This window comes from Lontra canadensis, unplaced genomic scaffold, assembly GCF_010015895.1.
Source record: "Lontra canadensis isolate GAN:19392208 unplaced genomic scaffold, GSC_riverotter_1.0 scaffold75, whole genome shotgun sequence".
Classification (NCBI taxonomy): domain Eukaryota; kingdom Metazoa; phylum Chordata; class Mammalia; order Carnivora; family Mustelidae; genus Lontra; species Lontra canadensis.
The window spans coordinates 10,283,860-10,289,859 of NW_022631069.1; the positions used below are offsets into that span (position 1 = coordinate 10,283,860).

General features: G+C 41.7%; 1 protein-coding gene across 2 annotated transcripts in view; it reads right to left on the reverse strand.

The window, feature by feature from the left end:
* GPSM2 (G protein signaling modulator 2) overlaps positions 1 to 3,371 on the reverse strand; it is a 62,492-nt gene extending 59,121 nt beyond the window's left edge. The window contains exon 1 of one of the 2 annotated variants that reach the window (XM_032881580.1): positions 3,308 to 3,371. The gene's annotated coding sequence lies outside the window, so the exon portion shown is untranslated. The remainder of the gene's footprint in view (positions 1 to 3,307) is intronic. The other variant, XM_032881581.1, reaches the window with a different exon arrangement.
* Positions 3,372 to 6,000: the final 2,629 nt, after the last annotated feature.

Sequence of the window (6,000 nt, forward strand, 5' to 3'; positions counted from 1 at the left end):
CATTAGTAAAATTAATAACCTTTTGAAGCGTTTCAGTTAGATACATGAAGAAGAAAAAGGATTTCTAGTTAACTGTTTGAAGCACATACAAATGGATACATAGAAGTATTACAATACCAAAGTTATAAAGGGCATAGTAATGGCACTTAAAAAAAAAAAAGGACATTCTAAATTTTCATCGTTCCCAATTATATCTTCAGTGCTTTCTGAATGACTACTCAGGTTATAAAACCGAGAGATCACAAGAATATGACTGCGACCCAAAAACACTGATGATTCACACTAAGTCCAATTTCTACAAAAACAAAACAAAACAAAACAAAACAAAACCCCACCCTAAATGTATATATATTAGTTCTTGCCCTTTCTGATCTGTAATTCTTTTATTAATAAATAAGTATAAGTTTATTTATTTGTTTTTCTTTTTAAGGAGAAATAAATCCCAAATGCAAGAGGGTTAAAAATGTCTAAAAAGGTCCCTAGAAAGTTTGAATTTAGAATTCTTTATAGGAAAATGTAACTTTGTCTTCTTCTGAAAGTTATCACTAACCTGTGGAAAAATGTTTTATTCAATTCAGTAATGTTACGAGATGATATAGGAGGAATGACTCTAAATAAAAAGGGCCAGAGACAGCTTTTTGGAAGCAAGGATATCTGTACTACATCTTGAAAGATGGGTAGACCTTATTAGGCAAATGAAGGAAAGGGATTCCAGTCACAGGGAAATGATTCAAGCAAAAGCAAGGAGGTAAGAATGCATAGAATGTATGCTCAGTTCAAACACACTGGGTTAGGAGTTGGAAAAGAGAAGTCTAAGAAGGTACTAAAGTGTTAGGGACTCAGAATATGTATGTGGCCTTGTATTTAACCTTGCAATTTTTTCAACAAAGGAATAGCAGAAGTCAGATCTGTGTTAGATAAACTGGCAGAAACACACAGGGTAGTGGAGAGAGACAAAAGGAAGATACTTCAAAAACTCCAGAAGCAACTACTGAATAAGAAGTTTTCTCTGGTCATCTCACAACACCAAGCAAATTGCTTTGCACATAATCAATGCCCAACAAACTTTTTAAAATCTCTTGCCTGGGAAGAAGATAAGAATTCTGAAGCAATAAAGAATCCTATACTAGTGAGAAAACTGGGCTTTAATTTACAGATCTGCTCCACAGTAAAGAGTATATTCATATTCATGTAAATAATTCAGGAAAGTTTTACCTAATTTTTTACTGTTTTCATAAAGATAACTATAGGATATTGAAAACGTTATATGACTTGTAAGATACTGAACGGAAGACAGCAGTCCTAAAAGGAGGACTGAAATATTTCTGCATAGTTCCCAATAAAACACAACACCTACAGGCACCTTAAAAGTGGATTATGTCCCTACAAATGGAATCCAGAGAACTGGAGGAGTTTTAAACAGTCGCAGAGAAGCAACAGAGTATGTGCTCTGGGATCAGGCCACAGTTTGACTTACCACGTATATGATCTTGAGCTAAACTCTCAGACTTGGTTTGGACATAACGACACTTATCCAACATGTGTTGTGATGATTAGAGATCCATTTTATAAACTACCTAACCCAGTGCCTGGCTCTAGTACTTAACGCAAGTACTCAAAGTATAGCAGTAATAATGATAGTAGCCGTTATTACTTCTTTGAAAGTCTATTAGATTTACAATAGTCTAAATCTACATCAGTTTTTTCATTTTCAAATTCCAGATAACTAATTACAAAATTTTTACCATTTAGGTAAATCTTAGACATTTTACACTTAATAAATACAAGGCCATTTAAACCTATCTTCGCTGTAATTAGCCTAGTACCAAGTCTGAGGTTTATATTAAAATACAACATTTGTAACACTGCATGTCTGATTTATTGTTAAAACAATCTTTTAAAAAAAAATTTTTATTTATTTATTTATTTGAGAAAGAGAGAGCGAGATACAGCACAAGCAGGGGGAGGGACAGAGGGAGAAGCAGGCTCCCCGCTAAGCACAGAGCCCGATGCGGGACTCGATCCCAAGAGGCTGGGATCATGACCCGAGCCAAAGGCAGACGCTTAACCGTCTGAGCCACCCAGGCACCCTGCATGTCTGATTTAATAACATTAGAAAATACAACTAAACTGCCGAACTAGCCAAAGCAGATTTGGGAGGAACCGCCTCTAAAACAATACCACACAACTTTTTACTTTGTATCTGCTCCACTCTTATACCATAAATAATCGCCTAAGGAGTTTGTCAGAACGATTCCATGGTAAGGCTTAAAGCAGAGTTAAGTCTGGGATTGCCCTCACTGTCCTCACACACACCCAGGTCAATCAACAGTGACCGTCCCTTTGTTTACAAGTAAGCAACATAAAAATTAAACCAAAGCTGCTTCTCGAATAGGGACAACCCAAGCAAAAATGGTCTTTATCAGAGGTAATCACAGTGGTGGTTATCAGGTCGGAAATCTTCGGGCACCCTTCTAATGTAGCAGCTTGAAAATTTAGCTACACACCACGAAAGACTCCAACTCAAGTCCACAGAAATAAAAGCCAAGAAGCTACTCCGTTTAACTGCGGCAAGGTTAAATTATGCATTAAGGCAAATAAAATTTCCATCCTTACTCGTTTTCTTTAATAGAGTTCAAATGATACTAGTTAAAGTGATCTAACTGGTTACCACTAAAACTAATTATAGATTATCCACCTTTTTTTTTTTTTCCTCTTCGAAGATATTCCATAGATTATACAGATTTTCGGACAAAGGCTTTCTTAACATCCTCTGCTTACTAAACCTTTTTGCAGCAATTACTAGTACCTACGGTAACTCGACAGGTCGGTGCCTCAAATCCGTGAACTCAACCGTGGTAAATGCAGGTGTTTGACAAACACTGCCCGCTTTAGACAACAAGCGCAAGACCACAAGTGAGTGTTATCTGCCTCGGGTTAATTACACGGGGATTCAGGTTTTTAACCCACTGTTTGTTACACTCAGAATACGTGAGGAGTCGCTGTGGCCCATCACACATTTTATTTAAAAAAAAAAAAAAAAAAAAAGTTAGGGAACAAAGCTCTCAAACTTGACTCGTTTAAAAATTTCCCAATAAGAAAGCAACCCGCACCTCAGCCAGCAGCTTCTCATCCAGTTCCCGGTCTCCTCACTCGGGTCCCCACCGCGCCGGCCCCAGCCGCCTACCCAAACAAAGCAGGCGGCTCCCAGCCCCGGGACACAGAACCTCGCCACCCAGCCCCGCACACACATGCGCCTCCCCGGCATCCCCCTCCGCGGGGCGCCCTGAGATGCCTCAGAACTCACCTCCCGCGGGCCGACGAGTCACGGGAGCGCGGCGGTCGCGACGGAGCTGCAGCTGCAGCCTCAGGCGACGGACGGGTGGCCACGGCCCCTCCCCCAGGCGCGTTCGCGCGCCGGGGGGCCTTGCCAGACAGAGGCACTGCAGGAGGCAGGCGCGCGCCCCCCGCCCCCGTTCGCCGCAGGTCACGTGGGCCAGAGCTCGCGCAGCAATCTTCTCCACCCAGGGGTCCCACCGCGCCGCCAGCCTCCACCGCTCTCCTCCTCTGCGCCTGCGCCCCAGCTCCAGTAGCTCCCATTCAAACGGACAACGCCCCGCGTCTTTCGGACCGGCCAATGGCCGGCGCGGGGGGCGGAGCGGGGCGGGGCAGTTGTCCGCTTGTCTGCCTCCGCGGTTCGGGGCGGGTGGGGCACTGCGAGTCAGGGTGGCGGGGACCCGCGTTGGGGGGCTTGTCCCCACGCCATTCTGGGTCTTGTCCTCAGCCTTCAAGTTGAAACTGCTCTTCTGCCCTCTTACTTCTTCTTCAGACACTGAAGGGCGGAGCGAATAATATCGTTCCGATAGAGCTCCGAGAGGGTCTGGCCCAGACCCCTTTAAAAGATGGGCGCATAGAACAAATGCGTCCTGCACTTAGAGCTCGGTCCAGCCTAAGAACGAGTTTCCCAAGCGGCCTGTGCGGGATGTTTAAGAAAAAGGGCTCTGTGACAGGAACAGAGGGACCCGTGTCAAAGTCCGAACAAGGCAGTCTCAGTTCTTGGTCCCTGTCACCATTCTGGCGTTTCCAGCTGTTAAGAAAGCAAACTGGTGTTGTTGACTGCAGAGTTGCCAGATCCCAGGAAAGCTGGGAGGCACTTGACTCAGTTTCAGGTCGCTACATTCCAGATACACTGGGAAAAGTCAGTTTTATTTCCATGCACCGTCTCCATACCAGATTTAACCAAAACGTAGGTCTCAGTTCTTCACAAAAATACCAAGACTACATTCTCTCGGGGCTAAAGATCAGGTGAATTTAATTAGATTATTTTTCAAATATTTCTCCACTGAAATGGAATTTAAATGTTTCTGCAGGCTTAAGGATATGTTAGAGAGAACCCCACTTTCAGTATCTCTCTGAATGATTGCCGTAACAGTGACCCAAGTAGCATTTCTCTTCCTGGGAATATGTTATGGCAAATTGGTTAAAATTAACAGCTTTGGCATCAAACTTGACCTGGATTTGAGTTACATCTTTGCCACTTAGGGGTTGGTTGACCTCGAAGGAGTTACTTATCCTTTTTAGCTTTAGTTTCCTCAACTGCAAAACACAGGTAATAAAAGTGGTGGTTATGCTTCTGTGAGATAAGTCAGTTAAGCCTGACTGCTTGATAAATGGTACCTATTACCATTATTATCAACAACTACCTTTAATATCAGATGCTTATAAACAACAACTGAATTAGATGCCTGTACCATTTCAGAGGTAGGTATTATGATTCCTTCTCACTCATAAATTCTTTTTTGGGTGTTGATAGGATGTTTTCCTATCAACATCCATTGTCCAGAATGAATCCTTATGTCCCACCTGCAAATCTCTTACACCTGTGACTTTCTATCACTGGTATTAGTTATTTCTAACTTACTCAAGTTGAATTAGATTTTAAATTACCCTTTAAAAGGCATAAATCAGATTATGTCACTCTCTTACTTGAAAACCTTTAGTGATTTACCATTTGATTTAAAATAAAATCAAAATTCCCTACCAGAGCCCACAAAGCCCAAAGTCATCTTGCCCTGCTGACCTCTCTACTCTCCTGTATTTCCCGCTCCTCCTAGCTTACTTTGCTTCAAGTACACAGGACATTCCTCCATCCCTAGAATAGACCAAGCCTCAGGGTTCTCTCAGGGCCTTCTCTCTGGCAGTTGCCGCTGCCAAGATTTTTTCCCTCAGGCTCTTTAAATGGCTGGCTACTTGTCAGCCCTCAGCTTTCAACTTATTCATTACAGTATTTAGCAAGTATTTATTAAGTTTCTGCTATGTGTCAGAAACTGTTGTAGGTGCTGGGAATATAGTAATGAGCAAGAGGGAGTACAGCCTCTGCTTTCATGGAGCTCAATAAAAATAATAACAAAAATATCAGGTTGTGACAGGTACCATGCAAAGAATTCAAAGAAGGGTGATGTGAGAGTCACTGAAAGGCAACTTTACATTGAGGGTCAAGGTAAGAAAGCCCACTTTGAGAAGACAATATTCAAACGAAGACTTTAATTATAAGGAGCCATCTTTTAAGCAAAGCTCAAGGAAGAGAATATTAGGCAAATGGAGAAGCTAATGCAAAGTCCAGTGAGGGCAAGCTTTGTTGGTTTTAGAAACTGGAAAAAGACCACTATGGCTTAAATGAAGTGAGGTAGAGAAGAACATACAGGATGAAATCACATCAGACCATGTAGACCTTTGTAAAGCCAGGACAATGAGTTTGGGTTTTACTTTCTAAATGTTATAGTAGCCAGAGGAAGATTGTAAACATGGGAGTAACTTCATTTGTTTATATCTTTCATATATATATGTGTGTGTGTGTATATATATATATATATATATATATATATAATCATTATTATTTTAAAAGGAACACTCTGAAACAAAACCAGAATTTCAGACATTCTCTAAGACAATTAGCCCAGACTCTTCACAAACATCATTGTCATGAAAAACAAAACAACC